General features: G+C 47.2%; 1 protein-coding gene across 3 annotated transcripts in view; it reads right to left on the minus strand.

The window, feature by feature from the left end:
• SLC39A11 (solute carrier family 39 member 11) overlaps positions 1-19744 on the minus strand; it is a 541921-nt gene that overhangs the window by 90597 nt on the left and 431580 nt on the right. The window lies entirely within an intron of this gene.

Here is a 19744-nt window from a genome sequence, read left to right on the forward strand (position 1 = left end):
CTGACGAACTGTTTAAGGTTGATTTCATCGTATATTAGCACAGTCGAGTAGCTGGGACAGAAACCGAATGGCCTGAAACCTAAAATATTTACTCTGTGGACTACCCATAATCCCTGGCCGAAACAACCAGGGCTTGCTTTCTTAGTGCATGCAACAGAAAGTCCAAGGGTGATACAGCAGCCCAAAGTGTCACTGCAGACACAGGCTTCTTTTTGTTTTTCTTCATCATCCTCACCATTAGGTCCTCATAGTGGCAAAGTGACTGGGCTACCTCAAGCATCTCAACTACACCCTAGGCAAGAAGAAAGTAGAAAGGTAGAAACCTTTATCAAGTCTGACTCGTTACTCTGGAAGAACACCTTTCCTGGCATCCCTCATACCTCTTTGGCCAGAACAGGAGCAAACGCTCGCCCTGGACTAATCACAGCCTCAGGCCCAGAATACTGATACTCCAGGACCAACCGCAGCCAGTCTCGATCCCTCTCTGGGGCTGGGAAAGAGTCTTCCCCTGCTCACGCTCCCTGAAATCAAGGGAGCTGCCATTCGAATCAACTGGGGTCTTGTCAGGAGGAAAGCAAGGTGTGCAGCACGATCACCGCCACCAGCATGCATTTTTGAATGACTGCTCTTTGAAGAACATCCAAACTCTCAAAGGAACTACCCTTAAATGGTGAAGACAGATGTGGTCTACACTGACAGGGTGGCTGGAGTTGAGCTTGCAGCATGGAGATAGACAAGATGGGTTCTCCGGTCCTTTCCTGTGGTTCACAGGCTTGCCAAGTTCACCACCCACTTGCCTAGGGATCAGATGTGGGAGGATCATGCTGGTCTGCATGTATCTGATGGAGCCATAAGGGTCATAGAAGGAAATGGACTTGACCCAGTGGCCATGGACCGAAGGGTGGAAGCACAATCAGGATGCTTCTGACACCTGTGAAGAGGGCAATGATTTCCCTCGATCCAAACTCAAAGAACTACTGAATTACCACCATGTTCAGGAGCAAGGCCAAGGGCTTTGGGGGCCAAATTAGAACTTTTTTGGGGGGGCGGGGCGGAGTCTCACTCTGTTGCCCAGGCTGGAGCGCAATAGCATGATCTCAGCTCACACAACCTCTGCCTCCTGGGTTCAAGTGATTCCCTGCCTCATCCTCCGAGTAGCTGGGACTACAGGTGTGCGCCACCACGCCTGGCTAATTTTTGTATTTTTAGTAGAGACAGGGTTTCACCATGTTGCTCAGGCTGGTCTCAAACTCCTAACCTCAAATGATCCACCCGCCTTGACCTCCCAAAGTGCTGGGATTACAGGCGTGTGCCACCACACCCGGCCAGAACTGTTTTTATGAAGAGGGAAGATATAAAATCTGCTAAGTAAAAGGTATTTGTTTTCTTTGGATTCACTGTGCCTCTGAGTACGGCCCATTTTCTTCCTTGTGTCCTGTCTGGTTGAAGTGGGTCCAGGATGCTGGAATTGTGAAACTGACTCCAGGAGACACCTGGGAACAATAGGGCAGTGGCGACTTATCCCATGTTCAGGTGAGAGCGCTCACCTGTGATGCAGTCTGGCTCAACAAGAGACTACAATGGGGTGTGAGGCCCAAAGATCCTGCTAAGGAATGGGGTGTTCTTTTTTGCCTCATTTTACCCTTTGTGTTTGATCTCTGCAGGGGCCTGATGGGATAGCTGTGATCACTGTAAGCTGCAGGTTGGGAATTTGGGATTCTTTTTTTTTTTTTTTTTGAGACAAAGTCTCACTCTGGCATCCAGGCTGGAATGCAGTGGTGCACTATCGGCCCACTGCAACCTCCGCCTCCCGGGTTCAAGTGATTCTCCTGCCTCAGCCTCCCAAGTAGCTGGACTATCGGCGTGCGCCACCTCACCCAGCTAATTTTTTGTATTTTTAGTAGAGATGGGGTTTCACCATGTTGGCCATGCTGGTCTGAAACCCCTGACCTCAAGTGATCTGCCCACCTCAGCCTCCCAAATTGCTGGGATTATAGGCATGAGCCACTGCACCTGATGGGGATCTCGGATTCTGATTCCCTACCAGGTATCTTTCCACTTTTCTTATTAGAGCCAACATCTGGACACAGCATCCTAGGATATTAGAGGTGGAAGCAACCCCAGGGATCAGCCGCTGTGACTCTTGGGCCACTGTCAGATTCAGAAGCCAGGTAGTTAGAGGGAGGAGGTCTTTCCAAAACCAGCCAGCAGCATCAAGGCTTCCAGGCCTGGCCTCTCAGTATGCACATACATACCCAGCAGGCCACAGAGAAGGCTCCAAATCTTTGTCTTTAACCGCTCTGAGGCTGAGGTGGTTGGCTGGCGTCAGCACTACCAGAGCAACCAGGCTTTAAAATCGAGATGCATTTATAATAATTATTTTATAATTACAGTTGACCCTTGAATAATGCAGGGATTAAGGATGCCAATCCCCTGCACAGTTGAAAACCCACATATAACTTTTGACTCCCCCAGAGACAGTACTAATAGTCTAATATTGACCGAAAGCCTTACCAAGAACATGAAGTCCATTGAAACACATTTTGTGTATGGTATATATTACATACTGTATTTTTACAATAAAGTAAGCTAGATAACATTTCTTATACTCTTACAGTAAAGCAAGCTAGATAGAATTGCTTAACGTTAATAAAATCTTAAAGAAGAGAAAACACATTTACAGTCCTGTACTGTATTTACCAAAACCATTATGTTTACGTTTTCTGTTTATAAAGAGGAATTGTCTGTCTGAAATGGCAGCACCCACAGACGCAGACCTCAATCTACAGTACATATGTAGCAAGTTCAATTTTTCTTCTAACGTCCTGACTTTTCTCTGCTTCTTGGGAGCACTTCCATATAATGGCATTTTGTACGGGTCCCATGGTGTTGTTCAAGGTTTACGACATTGCACTAAACATGATGAAAAATATATAAGAACTGAGAGATCACTTTTCACTCTCTTTTCACTGCGATAGGCAATTCACTGGAGAGGTGAACCGCTCATGAGGCGATGCTCAGCGTCACAAGACCTTTTAAGCAGACACTTGCAACACTAGAGCTCACTGCAACAGCAACACGAGGCAGCTACAAAATTATTACAGTTGTACAGCGGACTGTAGTTTATTCTATGTAGTTATGACTTAGTATTACATCATTTAAGAAATGTTTTAATAAAAAAAAATTTTTTTCACAGAGATGGTCCCACTACGTTGTCCAGGCTGATCTTGAACTCCTGGCCTCAAGCGATCCTCCTGCCTCAGCCTCTCAAAGTGCTGAGGTTACAGGCTTAACACTGCATCTTTATGTCTGCTTACATTTCTCTTCATTGTGAGTGGCGCCATGTGCAATCTGTGTTTGTGGGTATCATTTTTGATACATTTTAACTTTTTAAAATAGTTTTGTGTGTTTTTGCAGTAATCAATGATAGACAAGACTAGTATCGACATGTATTTTATGCAATTGTGACATAACTTTTTATTTTCGTTTTTTATATTTTTAGGCTCCATGGTTTATGAGCTTTTTCAAATTATCACAAATCTCCAAAAAATTTTCCAATACATTTGCTGAAAAAAATTCACATTTAACCCCTCCCAGATACTCTGGAGTTGTGACCTCCACAGTGCCTTCTCTTGGAGGAAACTCCTGAAGCAGAAGAACAGGGAGTGATGGAGGGTCAAAGCCCTGGGCCTCAGACCCAGAACCCACCTGCGTCTCTCACACCAGCTCCCATCATTGATCTATGGACTGGAGGTGACAGTCCCCACCTACATTTCAGGTGTAAGGCTTATATAGCCCAGTGTCTGGCATAGAAAAGCCACCAGTCCCCCATTTCGGAAGCAAAGAATCACAGAAAGACTAGGATCTTGAAGGAGAGGCCGAATTTGGAGCCAAGAGGCCTAATGTGGAGCACTAAAATGCACATTGGTTATTTGCATGAAAATGACTAATTCAAACCAGTTCAAAGGATGTTCAAGGACAACTATGTTTTCACAGCACCTGATGTCAGTGCTTAATCAAGGCTGTCTGTCAGCTGAGTCTTGCTTATCAAGTCTTCCCTCTAAGATAATTCTAGGCTCCAAATTAGGCCTTGATTTCAAGATCGTAGTCTCTCTGTGATTCTTTGCCTTGGGGAATGGGGGACTGCTGGCCCTTCTATGCCAGACGCTAGGCGATAAGCCTTATATCAGAAATACAGATGGGAATTGTTAGCCCAGTCCACAGATCAGAGAGGGAAGGTGATGGGGAGCTGGCGTGAGACACACAGGTGGGTTCTGAGCCTGAGGTCCAGGCTGTTGGTCCTTCAACACTCTTGTTCTTTTGTTTCAGGAGTTTGCTTCAGGAGTAGATACAGTGAAAGCCACAACTCAAGTAGCAGGGAGGGGTCTGGATACATGTTTCGTATTTTAAGGTTTGCCTGATGGATCTGACACCATCAAAAAGAGGCAGGCAAGAAGAATGAGTATCCAACCCGGCGCAGTGGTTGACACCTGTAATCCCTGCACTTTGGAAGGCTGAGGCGGGCGGATCACTTGAGGTTGGGAGTTCAAGACCAGCCTGGCCAACATGGTGAAAGCTCATCTCTACTAAAAATACAAAAAGTTAGCTGGGTGTGGTGGCACATGCCTGTAATCCCAGCCACTAGGGAGGCTGAGGCAGGAGAATCGCTTGAACCCAGGAGGCAGAGGTTGCAGTGAGCCGAGATTGCGCCACTGCACTCCAGCCTGGGCGACAGAGTGAGACTCTGCCTCAAAAAAAAAAAGAAAGAATGAGTATCCTTCATGAGGTGCCTGACACTGGTGAGAGCTGAATTTTAGGACAGGCTGCAATGGGTATACCTGGAGAATCACCTGAACCCAGGAAGCAGAGGTTGTAGTGAGCCAAGATAGCACCACTGCACTCCAGCCTGGACAACAGAGTAAGACTCTGTCTCAAATAAAAAAGAACGTGTATCCTTTGTGAGGTGCCTGACATTGGTGAGAGCTGAATTTCAGGACAGGCTGCAATGAGTATGCCTAAGGGTTTCTGATATCCTTTCCATCAGGGAGGAGGCAGCCTCATTTGTTGCAGCCTGTGAGTTACAAGGGCTCTCGTGTTCGCGGTCATGAGAATGGGAACTTTGAGAACACGTGACCTGCTGCCACCTGGCCAGTGTCCTGCCTTGGAGGAGTCCGGTATTTACAAGCCTGCTGTTCTCAATCTTGTTTTGCACTAACACATCCAAGACCATCAGTAACGGTGGGGAGGTATGCAAGGCACGGATCTTCACCAGGGACCCTTGGAAAGAAACCAAGGAAACGATTTCCTAACACCAGACAGGCATATCCCTCCCTTTGAGAAAATTTACTTTCTCAAACCATAAACAATAGCTGGTTGACTCTTTTGTTAAAAATTTTCTTCTAATTAGTCATTTTAATGCAAATAATGGTGCAGTCCAGAGCACAAGGACCTACGCTAATTAGCAGAATCCCTTGGAGCTGTTTAGCTCACAGCCTGAGGCTGCTGACTGACACAAATGCTCACCATAGCTTTGGGTTGGGGAAGGGTCTGCCCCAGGTGACCCAGACCAGGAGGGTAGAGCTGGGCCGTGAACCACAGTCCCTCATTCTGTTTCCTGCCCCAAGTGTCCTCTGCTGCCCAGTTTGCTTGTGGCTTTCCCCCAGCTATGACATGGCCCCAGTGGCAGTGAACACTGGTGTCTGAGTCTCTATACCCGGAAGAGGTTTGGAGCAAAGGGAATGCATTTTCACTCTGGCCCATCCTGTACCTCGGGCCAGGTCAGCAGCAGAAGACAAAAGTTCACAAATGAGCATTTGGTGAGGGTTTGCAAGTGGGCAAGTCCTTCCTCTCAGTTCTCCACCAGCCCTTGGGGAGGGAACCACAACTCCATGCTGCCTCAGGAGGCATCAGCCCACTTTCCCCCTGGATTTAGAAAGCGAAACAAGAAGAGGTCCTGGGGAAAGACGATGTGTTTGTTACCATATCTAAAAACAGAGGTGATCCCTAAGAGCTAGGCTCAGGAGAAGGCAGGACACATTAGTTCCGCCTGTAGAAAGAACACAAGATTATCAAACATTATCAGAACAAAGCTGGAAAAATCTGGGCAGCTATGTGAAAAGGAAAGAGTTTTGTTAGCTGGACAAAGACAGCAGATTTCATTAGTTACTTCTCTTTTCATTTTCTGCTTTCATAGCTTTTTCTTTTTGGAACGGAGTCTCGATCTTTCGCCCAGGCTGCGGTGAAGTGGCACAATCTCGGCTCACTGCAACCTCCGCCTCTTAGGTTCAAGCAATTCTCCTGTCTGAGCCTCCTGAGTAGCTGGGATTACAGGCATGCGCCACCACACCTGGCTAATTTTTGTATTTTTAGTAGACACAGGGTTTCACCATGTTGTTCAGGCTGGTCTCAAACTCCTGACCTGCCTTGGCCTACCAAAGTGCTAGGATTACAGATGTTGAGCACCACGCCTGGCCTCATAGTGTTTTAAATATTGGATTGTCTTAAAAAGTAGAAGATCTATTAGTATTAATACTCAACAATTTTCAATAAATCACATCTAATTTATAACTCAACTGGCTATGAAAAAGCACTCCCAACAATCATCGCTTCAATGTTATACAAGAGCTTGCCCCTGAACTTATTCTGCGTAAGAGGTGGCTTCAGAAACTCTTTAAGTATGCTGACTTATCAAGTATATGCACCTTGTGTACTTAAAAAAGAAAAAAAAAAGAAAAGAAAAAAGAACACAAGAACGAGAATTCAGGCTGATACTGACCATCAACAAATGGTAGAAAGAACTCACTGGGTGGAAAAGGGAAGGGGGACAAATGCCGACTGGTACTCATGCCCCCGGTGTCCTACTAGGAGTGCAAACACAAGAAGCCCAACCCACACTGTGAGTCCTTGCCCCTTTACAAACCTACTGTCGTTGGCGCAGGCGCAAACAGAAGGAAAATGAACTGCCCGGCCTGTCTTTGGTTGCAAAGGTGTAGCAGGAAGCAAAACCAAGAAGGCAGGAACTCTGATCATATAACACAATTATTAAACCAAATTTTGGTAGAACTAGGCATGTATTATCGCCAAGGAACCCCTGTGCAGTCTGATAGAGGCTGCATAAGGGATTGAAATTTATCAACTTCTTTTCTTGAAGCAGCAGTTTGATGCACTTTTCTACTGTGGATTACTCACCCCGCTATTCACACTGGACAAAGATACATGTGGGGAAAGATGAAAAACAGAGGTGTTCTGGACGAGCTGACTTTAAATCAAATTCTTATCAGTAAGACCGGGTACGGTGGCTCACGCCTGTAATCTCAGCACTTTGGGAGGCTGAGGTGGGTGGATCAGGAGTTCAAGACCAGCCTGGCCAACATGGGGAAACCCCGTCTCTACTAAAAATATAAAAATTAGCTGGGCGTGGTGGCAGGAGCCTGTAATCCCAGGTATTCGGGAAGCTTAGGCAGGAGAACTGCTTGAACCTCCCGAATAGGTGGGATGACAGGAAGCGGAGGTTGCAGTGAGCCAAGATCATGCCATTGCACTCCAGCCTGGGCAACAGAGGGAAACACGATCTCAAAATAAAATAAAATAAAACAAAATAAATTCTTATCAATAAAGTCATATCCTGTGAGTTCTTGCCCCTTTACACAGCTACTACCGTTGGCGCAGCTGCAAACAGAGGGAAAATGAACTGCCCGGCCTGGGTCCATGAGTCCGACTGAATGCATGGTGAGGCAGATTCTGGAGGACAAACCTGAACATAAGCACTAAAGCGGAAGCAGCTCACTCCAACCTCCTCCTGGGGCTGGGAGGCAGCTGTGCCTGCCTCTCTCCACCTCCCCATTCCCCTTGGAACTCTATCCCTTCACGGCCTCCTCTGTGAGAGGAGCATGGACTTTGGTTGAGACAGACCCGGGCTGAAATCTTAGTATATTCCTTAAGGTTCTTGCAAGAATGAAAGGGGAATAATATTGCTTTGCGTATAGGATGGTTGTGTTAAGTGAAGCGTGCCTGACATGCCTGCAGCGTCCCTCACTGTTGACATTTGGTTGTGGGGGACTATCCTGGCCACTGGAGGGTATTTAGCAGCATCCCTGGCCTCTACCCACTAGACGCAGTAGCACCTCTCCCAGTTTTGACAAAGATGTCTTCAGAGATGGCCAAAGGTTACTTTTCTTCTCTCCCAATGAGGGACACTTACAGAAAAAAATTAAACTATTATATTAATAGAATACTCTGAGAGTCTAAATCAGTGGTAGGAAATCAAACAGTGAAAAACAAGTGTTTCCTCTTTCAATGGAGCCATACCAGCTCATAGTTCTAAGGGCAGGGGGTAGAGTTTGCAGTCTTCTTGAGCAGTTCTGGAGGCTGGGAAGTCCAAGATCAAGCTGCCTGCAGATTTGGTGTCTTGTGAGCGTCAGCTTCCTGGTTTTCAGATGGGGGCTCCTTGCTGTGTCCTCATACTGTGGAAGGGGTGAGGGGGTCTCTCTCTCAGGCCTCTTTTATACGGACATTAATCCCACTCACAAGGGCTCCAACCTCAAAACCAACCACCTCCCCAAAGCCTCATTTCCTGATACCATCACACTGGGGGTTAGGATCTCAGCATACACATTTTTTTTCTTTTTTTTTAAGATGGAGTGTTGCTCTGTTGCCCATGCTGGAGTGAAATGGCACAATCTCGGCTCACTGCAACCTCCGCCTCCCGGGCTCAAGCAATTCTCCTGCCTCAACTTCATGAGTAGCTGGAATTATAGGCGTACACCACCAGGCCCAGATAATTTTCTACTAAGATGGGGTTTTGCCATGTTGGCCAAGCTGGTTTTGAACTCCTGACCTCAAGTGATCTGCCTGCCTTGGTCTCCCAGGATGCTGGGATTACGGGCATGAGCCACCGCACCTGGCCTCAGCATATACATTTTTGAGACACACATACGTTTAGACCACAGCATCTGACATTTGTGGACGTTGGTAGTGAGCAGATAGGAAGGGGCACCTGTACAGGGTGCAATCACCCTAATCAGCAGAGCCCGCTCTTAGGGCAGAAATGGCCACACAGAGCTGTTGTGGGGACAGCTTTCTCTTTCTGCCAGACTATGCTTCTCGGGATGTGCACCCAGCTATCACGGCATCTCAGCATGAGAGGGGCTTCTAAACAGGATACAGTCATTTCAGGGTGGTCAGACCCAGGGCAGGAACCACAGGGCCATCATTTCCCTTGTTCTGGACTTGACCCAGACCTCACAGCAGCTCATGAATGCATTCCTCTTGGGTGGCTTTCTCATGGGGGATTCCTCCTGGGCTCGCAGCTAACTGAAAGCTCACCCTTTCCCTGCTTGCTGTTGTGAAGCCACCATTCTCCATCCTGTGCCTGTACCATTAATTCTTTGTCTCTTAGGGCATGATATGCATGTCACTAAATCTCTTTGTTCCACGCCATTTGTTCTCCAGCTGGGCCTCTGGTTTAAGCACTCATAGTATCAGTTCTAGAAGTTATAGCCAGAAGAAGTCTAGAAAATGTCAATGCCAAGGCCACACCGAAAATAAGGTGTGATGCTATGACTTTCCCCCCTTGATTTAAAAAACTATTAAAATGAAGATAAGCAGATAAGACCCTGTGGAAGCTTAATACATATTAAATACAGCCACCACCACTAACAAACCCCAAGGGTGGAGAAATGATGAGTTATGGGATGGCTTATTCATTTCCATCTCCCTAAAGACAGAGTAAGAGAAAAATGACTTAAATTGCAGCTAGATGGATTTAGGCAAGAGGAAAAAATTTGCTTGAGAGAGGAGGGCTTTGAAACGTATGATAAAGAAACAGAAGAAAGGTCAAGGGCATCCTTCTCTGCATGAGGATTGTTCTCTGAAGCTGGGGAGCTACTCCTCAGTCAGGAATGACTGGGATGGAGAGAGAAGGTGGGTTAAGAACAGGGCAGGAGCCTCATAACGTCGCTTCAGGCTAGATGACACTTCACCAGTAAATACAGGCTCAGTTCTAGGAGCAAGGCTAAAACCTCCACACGTACATTCTCAGGTCCCAACAGGCATTCATTAAAAGACAGAAAAATAACCTCATTGAGGGGCCAGGCAAGGTGGCTCATGCCTGTAATCCCAGCAGTTTGGGAGGCTGAGGCAGGAGGATCTCTTGAGCCCAGTCCAAGACCAGCCTGGGCAACACAGCAAGACTCCATCTCTACAGAAAATTTAAAAATTAGCTGGGTGGGGTGGTGTATACCTGTAGTTCCAGCTACTAGGGAGGGTGAGGCAGGAGGATCACTTGAGGCCAAGAGTTTGAAAACAGGCAGGGCAACATAGTGAGACCCTGTCTCTACCACACACAGAAAAATTAGCTGGGTGTGGTGGCATGAACCTGTGACCTGTGGTTCCAGCTACTCAGGAGGCCGAGGAGGGAGGATCGTTTGAGCCCAGGAGGTCAAAGCTGCAATGAGCTATGATTGCATCACTGAACTTCGGCCTGGGCGACAGAGCGAGACTCTGTCTCTAATTAAACAAACAAAACTAAAAACAGAACATGTTGAAACATCTATTGCTGGAGGGGACAATGGAGGCCTTGGGGACTGGGTGTGACCACCTCCAGCTGCATCAGGAGCCTCTGAGGTGCTGGACAAGCTCAGTTTTATTTATTTAATTTTTCTTTTTGAGACAGAGTCTTGCTGTGTCACCCAGGCTAAAGTGCAGTGGCACGATCTCATCTCACTGTAACTTCCACCTCCCAAGTAGCTGGGACTACAGGTGCACATCACTGCACCCAGCTAATTTTTGTTATTTTTAGTAGAGACGGGGTTTCGTTATGTTGGCCAGGCTGGTCTTAAACTCCTGACCTCAGGTGATCTGCCCACCTTGGCTTCCCAAAGTGCTGGAATTACAGGTGTGAGCCATCACACCTGGCTAAGGACAAGCTCAGCTTTGATTCCTTCTCTGTCCCAGCCCATCTGGGACCTGTCACTAAGCTGGGAGAGGACAAGGCACTAGGGAAGGGAGCAATGTCACATAACACTGCAGCAGGGATTTCCTGGCCAGTCTGTCAGGAGAGCCGACGCACAGGCTTAGACATGCCATGGGCAGGGCTACAGTGTTCATTCTCACTCTGAGCCCCAACACTTAGCTGAGCCTTCTGGGGAGACTGGCTGGCTGGTGATGTGCAGAGAACCCTGCCCGGCCTGTCTTTGGTTGCAAAGGTCTAGCAGGAAGCAAAACCAAGAAGGCAGGAACTCTGATCATATTACACAATTATTAAACCAAATCTTGGTAGAACTAGGCAGGTATTATTGCCAAGGAACCCCTGTGGAGTCTGATAGAGGCTGAATAAAGGATTGAAATTTATCAACTTATTTTCTTGAAGAAGCAGTTTGATGCACTTTTCTAGCGTGGATTACTAACCCCGCTATTCACATTGGACAAAGATACATGTGGGGAAAGATAAAAAATAGAGGTGTTCTAGAAGAGCTGACTTTAAATCAAATTCTTATCAGTAAGGCTGGGTGTGGTGGCTCACACCTGTAATCTCAGCACTTTGGGTGGCCAAGGTGGGTGGATCAGGAGTTCAAGACCAGCCTGGCCAACATGGGGAAACCCCGTCTCTACTAAAAATATAAAAATTAGCTGGGTGTGGTGGCAGGAGCCTGTAATCCCAGCTATTCAGGAGGCTTAGGCAGGAGAATTGCTTGAACCCAGGAAGCGGAGATTGCAGTGAGCCAAGATCATGCCATTGCACTCCAGTCTGGGCAACAGAGAGAAACACGATCTCAAAATAAAATAAAATAAAATAAATTCTTATCAATAAAGTCATATCCTACTGTTTATTAAGAGATCTTGACAATTGAAGATACTCTAACATGAACCCCCCTTGTAACTAACATAACTACTTCCTAATTCATGTTTACAAGTGTGCTTTTTTGGCATATTCGATTGTTCCACATTGGGATCCCCCTAAACAGTGACAGACCCAGAAAATGCTATTCTCCAGTGATGGCTGCTGCCTCCTTAGAATTGAGCCAGACTCCAGCAGACTGCAGCGATACAGGCAGCGCCTCATTTGTATGAACCAAGACAGCCACAGCTTCAAACAACAGGTGAACTCATCTTGCTAAACACCCACATCTCATAGTCAATTTCAATCTGCTTTAGTTCTCAATAACCAGACAAAGATCAGATCTCTCTGTTCCCTCAGAGAAAAAGGGAGAGGATGTCTATGCTGGCATGGAAATTCCAAGCCGTTCCAACCAACAAGCTCCGTCTCATGCCCAGATGCTGGCATCTAGCCAACTCCCCTTGACCTGGCACCACTGTCTCCACACCTGGGTTTAGCCTTGAATTTAAAGAATTATCTGCAGACCCAAGGACAGAGCAGGTGTGGGAGAGGGACCAGAAAGGGCACCGTGGTCTCCTCTCTGAGCCTCTTTCTGCCGAGCTGCGTGCAGGTAGTTTTAGTTTTTATTTATTTACCTAATGAATAATTGCTCGCAACCAAGGCAGTAGCCAGTTTTGAGATCAAGGGACTGAGCAGAAGCGAAGAGGCAGGTCAGGTAAGTTCTGACTCGGTCGGGGGACCTGCCATCAGAAGAGCTGCCATCTTGGAAGTCACAAAAACTCAAGATCCCCCCTGCTTTGCCCAGGAGGGAATTATCACGAAATATCTGTGCCCTTTGAGTGTGTGTGGGGGGTGGCGCTCCCACCTGTTGCTGGCAAAGACTCTGTTCCACCAATAAAGCCCTGGTGTAGAGAGGCTTGCAACCCCACGGCAAAGTTCCTTGACTCCGAAGTCAGAGCCTCACCAATCACCCGGCCCCTGGGCTTCCTCTACTTCAATGGCCATGACAGGCACAGAAGAGTCTGGATCTGAAAAATTCACCGTATGAACGTGGACAGGGTCATGTTCTCGGGAACCTTGTATGTTCGCAGCAAAGTCCTCTGGGAGGCTCAGAAAGCAGCCACCGCCTAAGAGCTCTGTAAATATGAGGACACAGGACGATGGAAACATGAGGCCGTGAGCAGTGTGGGCAGAAGGGAATTATCTCTCCCAAGACAAGTCTAACCTGTGGTAAGCGGGCCCTGGGCAGCAGAGGTGGGCAGGCTCTCTGGTTCCTCTGGGAAACCAGGGCTGCAGATGGAGGCCTTGCTAAGTGCCACCCCACCCCAGTCAGTGGGCGAAGTCCCCAGCCCCACACCTGCACACCGAAGGCAGGAGGTGCCTAATCGCTGGTCACAGGGATCTCTGCCTGATCCTAGGAAAATACTATCTCTGAGGTGGGAGGACAATTCCAGGAGAAAGCATGGCTGAAACCACCTCTCTAACTCCAGGTCCAGATTCATAAAACACTAGACGGAAGTTGTGTCAGGAATTCAGCCACACATCCCTCCCGGCTGGGAATGCCTGCAGCTGAGAGCACACGCACACACAGATACAGGCTCCACTGGCCCAGCTTCTCACCTGCCTCATGAAAAGATCAATGCCGGGATTTCTCCACAAAGAGCCTGGGGATTCCTGGGGCAAGGCACAAGCCAGATAGATGGGTTGGGGAATCAGGGGTACCTCTGTTAGCAGGTGTGTCAGATCCATTCTGCTCCTTGGGCGCCAAGAAAGTCACTCTTGGAATTATCCCACAGGAGGGTCTCAGCCCCAGGAGGTGGATGGCCACTGATCCCTGCTATTCACCCCCGCTCCCTGATTTCACATGAAGAGGTCATACAGTCTGAGTCCCAGGTTGGACCTGACTGCCTTGTCAAAGAGAAAGACAGCTTAGGGCCAGATGCCTCAGAACCACAACCACATCACCTGTGATGGGACCCTCACCCCACCCGACAGGCTGCACGTGGGCAAAACGAACTCTTGCACACGCCTGACTAGGAAATACCTTTGGAGGTGGGGTGGGGAGGTGGGGAGGACTTATTTATATTTTTGTAATTTGTGTGTTCTTGAAGGCCTAAAAAAACTGAGAGGAAAGGATTTTTTTTTTTAATTCCCTTGGAGGACTTTTGCACAAAATTAGACTCCGCCTGTTCCTTCAGGATGATGAATAACCTAAAATCCAGGTTCATTTATCACTTCCTATGCGATTCCCACCAAAGTGTTTCTAAAAACCAGGAAAGAAGAACTGCGAAGTCTCAGATCACTAGTATATTTTGCTACATGGAGGCGGCACACCACAACGCATGTATCCAAGGGAGGGACGGGCATTTTTTCCTACAAGCACCATGCCAGAGCCTTAATACCTCTTTTATTTGTATTTCTTTTTAAGACAGGGTCTCACTCTATTGCCTCAGTTGGTCTCTAACTCCTGGACTCAAATGATCCTCCCACCTTGGCCTCCAAAGTGCTGAGATTACCGGCATGAGCCGCCATGCCTGGTCTGCTCAAGGTCTGAGGGTACTATTCCATTATCTTCCAGTATCCAGTGCTGCTGCTGAAAAGTCCGATGCTAATTCCATTCTCATTTCCTTGTATTTAAGAAAATTTTTCTCTCTGGAAGCTCTTAAAATTTTCACCTTTGTTTCTGGAGGGTTTTTTTTGGTGGTGATGTATTGTTTTTTGAGATAAGTCTTGCTCTGTGGCCCAGGCTGGAGTGCAATGGTGTGATTATGGCCCACGGTGGCCTTGACCTCCCAAGCCCAAGCAATCCTCCTACCTTAGCCTGGGACCACAAATTCATGCCACTTTGCCCAGCTAATTTATTTTTATTTTTTTTGTAGAGACCGCATCTCCCTAAGTTGCCCAAGCTGGTCTTGAACTTCTGGAATCAAATGACCGCCCAACCTTGGTCTCCAAAAGTGCTGTGATTACGGGCATGAGCCGCTGCTTGTTTTCAGAGTTCTGAGATTTATCAAGACACGTCTAAGTGGGGTCATTTCTCTGTTCCCACCATTCAGCATTAGGTGGGTCCTTCCCATCTACAAGGCTGTACTTTTCTACAGCTCAGGAAAAATTTCCCTGCATGCCTGCACTCATATCTTACATCTTTGACTTTGTGTCTGTGAATTGGAGAATTGTTTTCTGCTTAACCTTCCAGATAACCAGCTTGGTCTTTCACTCAGAATAGTCTAATGAATCTATCCACTGAACTTTCTAAAAGAATTCTGGCAATTATATGATATGATTAATTTTCAAGAACTCTTTCTTATTCTCTGATTATTCAGTTTTTAATCACACTCAGTTCTTGCTTTATGAGCATAATAAATGTTCTCTTGACTCTCCAGCTGAACATACACTTTGAATTTTTATGTTCCTGTCTCCCAGGCTCCCTGTTTTCTGCAGGGTATGGTGTCCTGCTTACTTTCATCCCTCTTTTTCATTCTCTGGGTTTTTAATCAGGTGTCTGGGGATCTGCCACCTTCAGAGCACATCCAGGGAGGGGGTGATACTGACGATAGTTGGAAAGGGCAGCCTCCAGGGTTGTGCAAGTCCTCCTCCCTAACAGGCCTCCCTGACAGCTCTGAAATTTCATTTCAAAATATTTCCTTAAAGAACTAAAAGTAGAACTACCATTGGATCCAGCAGTCCCACTACCGGGTATCTACCCAGAGGAAAAGAAGTCATTATACAAACAAAACAAAACAAAACAAAACCCTGCATACACGTTTATAGCAGCACAATTCACAATTGCAGAAAGGTAGAACCCGCCCAAATGCCCATCAATCAACGAGGAGATAAAGAAACTGTGATGCATATATATACACACACGCAATGGAATACTACTCAGCCATAAAAGGGAATGGATGAATGATATTCCCAGCAACCTGATAAGACTAGAGACCATTATTCTAAGTGAAATAACTCAGGAACGGAAAACCAAACATCGTATGTTCTCACTCATAAGCGGGAGCTAAGCTATGAGGACGCAAAGGCGTAAGAATGACACGATGGCCTTTGGGGACTTGGCAGAAAGGCTGGGAAGCGGGTAAGGGATAAAAGACTTCAAACCGGGTTCTGTGTATACTGCTCGGTTAACGGGTGCACCAAAATCTTACAAATCACCGCTAAAGAACTTAAGTAAGCAAACACCATCTCTTCCCCAACACCTATGGAAATTAAAAAAAAAAAAATTGCCTAATTGAAAGCTAAAAAAAAAAAAAAAAGAGTATAGCTTCAACTTGACAGCTGGTTGCAGAGGATGAGGAAGGATGAAAGAAGAGAGGAAAAGAGTGTGGGAATCACAGAGGCAGGTGTTATGGGTGTTTGGATTCCACCACGACAGCACTGGAATGATGGGCCAGTGGGTTCCTTACGTGGCTCCCTCCTAAGCAGAAACGCCAGGGGTGCAGGGCAGCAGCCAAAGTGATGCATGCCGGGAGAAGTAGCAGTAAGGACAGAGCCAACCTTGGGAGCAGACCAGTGCTCACACATGCAGGCTGCAGTGACCATGCAGAGAAAAGCGGGGTGTGCAGGTGTGTTTTCAGACACACGCAGGAATGCAGTGATGGTGTGAGCAAAAGGGAGTGCGCACATGTGAGTGTGCCCGTGTGAGTGTGAGAGCCCCAACTCTCACACAAGCATGCAAAGAAAGACACTTTGAGGCCGGGTGTGGGGGCTCACGCCTGTTACCCTAGTACTTCGGGAGGCCAAGGCAGGTGGATCACAAGGACAGGAGTTCGAGATCAGCCTGGCCAACATGGGGGGAACCTCATCTCTACTAAAAATACAAAAAAAATTGGCCAGGCATGGTGGCACACACCTGTAATCCTAGCTACTCGGGAGGCTGAGGCAGAAGAATTGCTTGATTTCAGGAGGCGGAGGTTGCAGTGAGCTGGAATTGTGCCACTGCACTCCAGTCTGGATGACAGAGTGAGACTCTGTCTCAGGGGAAAAAAAGAAAGAGACTTGAAGATGTCCTTCTAAACACACAAAACAGTTAAAATAAGTCTCTTCAATGCCGAAACACTAGACCATCCTTCCAGGAAACCTGCCTTTTTGTATCCACAGGACAGCCCTAAAAATTAGGGAGGGCCAGTGTGCCTCGGGGACACTCCCAGGACTGGTCTCTGATTAGGAATGTCAAGCTCAGGGTGGCCCACGAACAGGGGTGCTGAGGGAGGAGAGAGGACCACAGAGAGTTCTTTCAAACAGCTGCTGGGGTCACAAATGCGAACTGAGGAAAGGTCTGCGAATTTGTCTGGAAATGAAGGAAACCTTTGCAAGTCAAGTTAGTGCAGACATGGATGAAAGTCAGATTGCAAAGGAGTAAAGGGGGCAATCAGAAGACAAAGGCCACGTAGCAACGGAGGGACTGGGCAGAGGAGGTGAAACAAGTTAGGACTAAGCCTGTCAGGAGCGAGCAACAGTGTCTTTAAAACCCACAAACAAAAGCAGGCCACGCCAATGCCAGGGGAGTTTGGCAGAGGACCACGGGTCTCCACAGACACAACAGGTGAATGACAGCCGACAATCAAGGTACCACCCAGCAAGGATGCCGGCAAGATGATCTCATAAATCACTGCAAAACACTTGGTAAATTTAAAGCTGGGCGTAAATGCCAAATACGAACGAAATACACAACTCAGCCAGCAAGGTGCTCCAAGCCTAGAAGCCTTCTTTTAATTAATGTCAGATCTGATCCAAGACATTCCCAGGATAGATGGGCAGGCAGGCGCTCAGAGAATCCTGCCCGGCAAGCCTGGCCTCCTCTCTGACAAGCTTCACCGCCAGGCCCCCAAATTCAGGACACAGGATGCTTCTCTCCTCTGCTGTCACCACGTGGAATCTGCTCTCCCCTTGGAAGGTGCAACCCTGTGATTCCGGGAAGGGAAATGCCAGGCTGAACTGGGGTAGCTGTGGAGAGCCGGGAGCTAAGAGTCGGCTGATAAAGGACAGGAATGAGCCTGACAAAGGCTGACGCTGTTCCAATCCCAACGTGGGTCAACGTCTGAAAAGGGAGGTTAGCACCTCACACCCATTAGGATGGCCACCACTCTCGAGAAAACAAAAACAGAACAGTGTTGGCAAGGATGGGGAGAATTTGGAACCCTTGAGCACTGTTGCTAGGAATGAAAAATGGTGTGGCAAACACTAGTGGTTCCTCAAAAAATTAAACATAGAATTACTATATGGTGATAGCAGTTGTGATGTCCCTGAGGTTCCATTTTCCGTCTCTGCCAAATATTTCTGTTACGGGAAGTCCTGATTCACAAGGAGGTGACATGCTACTTTTGGATACATGCCTCAAAGCACTGAAAGCCGGGTCTCAAAGAGATACATGTCTACCTATGTTTGCAGCAGCACTACTCACAGTAGCTCAAACCTGGAAGTAACCCAAGTGTCTATGGATGGACAAAGGGATAAGGAAAATGTGGTATATCCATCCAACGGAATATTATACTGCCTTAAAAAGGAGGGAAATTCTGACACATGCTATAACATGGCTGGACCTTGAAAATATTATGCTAAGTGAAATAAGCCAATCAGAAAAAGACGGATACCATATGATTCCACTTACCTGAAGTACTTAAGTCAAATTCATAAAAACAGAGTAGAATGGCAGCGGCCAGAAGCTGGAGGAAGAGGGGCCTGTGGACACTGTTTAATGGGGACAGAGTTTGCATTTTACAAGATGGAAAGAATTCTGGAGGTGGATGGTGGTCATGGTTGCACAACATTACAAATGTATTTAATACTACAAACCCACAGCCTTACAAATGGTTAAGATGATAATTTAGTTATCAGTATTTTACCACAATTTAAATATTCGGGGAGAAAAAAAAAACTAAAACGAAGGTTAAGATTTAAAAGCGGTTCAAGGCCCAAAGTGGGAGATCACACTAAACTCTCAAGGATAAAAACAGGTAAGATCCGATTCAAGCGAAGACAGAAATCACATGATCCGGGACACAAATTTGACTCCATGACTCTGAAGATGGCGGCCCCCTAGTATGCTGTGATGACCTGGTTGAGTTTCTCCTTCAGAGCTGCTCCCAGTTACTTCCTGGCAATGGGCAAGGCGGGTGCTGAATCTCCCCCATGCACCCCTACAGCATCGCTGTTGAGTAAATGGTCCAGGGGCTGGGGCCGCATATAGTCTAGAGGACAGTCAGGGTTGTGGGATGGCTTTTTGTCCCCCAGAGCAATCAAACCGGCCTCAGGCCACCATCAGTGGCAGGCACTCCCACCACAGGGCCTTTGCCCATGCCATCACTCTATTCTCTGCCTGGCACATTTTTTTTTTTTCCCATCCCTTCCTGTTTCCTCTTCTTCCCCTGGTCACTGGCTCCTCCTGTTTCATCAGTCTGGAAGTCCTCTCCTCCGGGCAGCCATCGTTGGCTCCCTAGTCTGGGTTAGGTTTTCTGTTAGATATTCTCACCTACTGTCTGTTTACTGCGTGTGTCTACCATGGTGTCCCCTGGATCTAGACCAGGTCCAGGAACCTAGGAGGTGCTCAGTTGTTATTTTTGCATTTTGTTTTTATTGTTGTTGTTGTTTCTGAGATAGAGTCTCACTCCGTGGCCCAGGCTGGAGTGCAATTACGCAATCTCGGCTCCCTGCAACTGCCACCTTTTGGGTTCAAGAGATTCTCCTGCTTCAGCCTCCCCAGTGGCTAGGACTACAGGTGTGCATCACCATACCTGGTTAATTTTTGTATTTTTAATAGAGATGGGGTCTCACCATGTTGGCCAGGCTGGTCTCGAACTCCTGACCTCAGGGATCCACCTGCCCCAGCCTCCCAAAGTGCTGGGATTATAGGTGTGAGCCACTACACCTGGCCTTCAGTTAGTATTTATTGAGTAAGTGAAG

This window comes from Saimiri boliviensis, chromosome 17 (genome assembly GCF_048565385.1).
Source record: "Saimiri boliviensis isolate mSaiBol1 chromosome 17, mSaiBol1.pri, whole genome shotgun sequence".
In the NCBI taxonomy this organism is placed as follows: Eukaryota; Metazoa; Chordata; class Mammalia; order Primates; family Cebidae; genus Saimiri; species Saimiri boliviensis.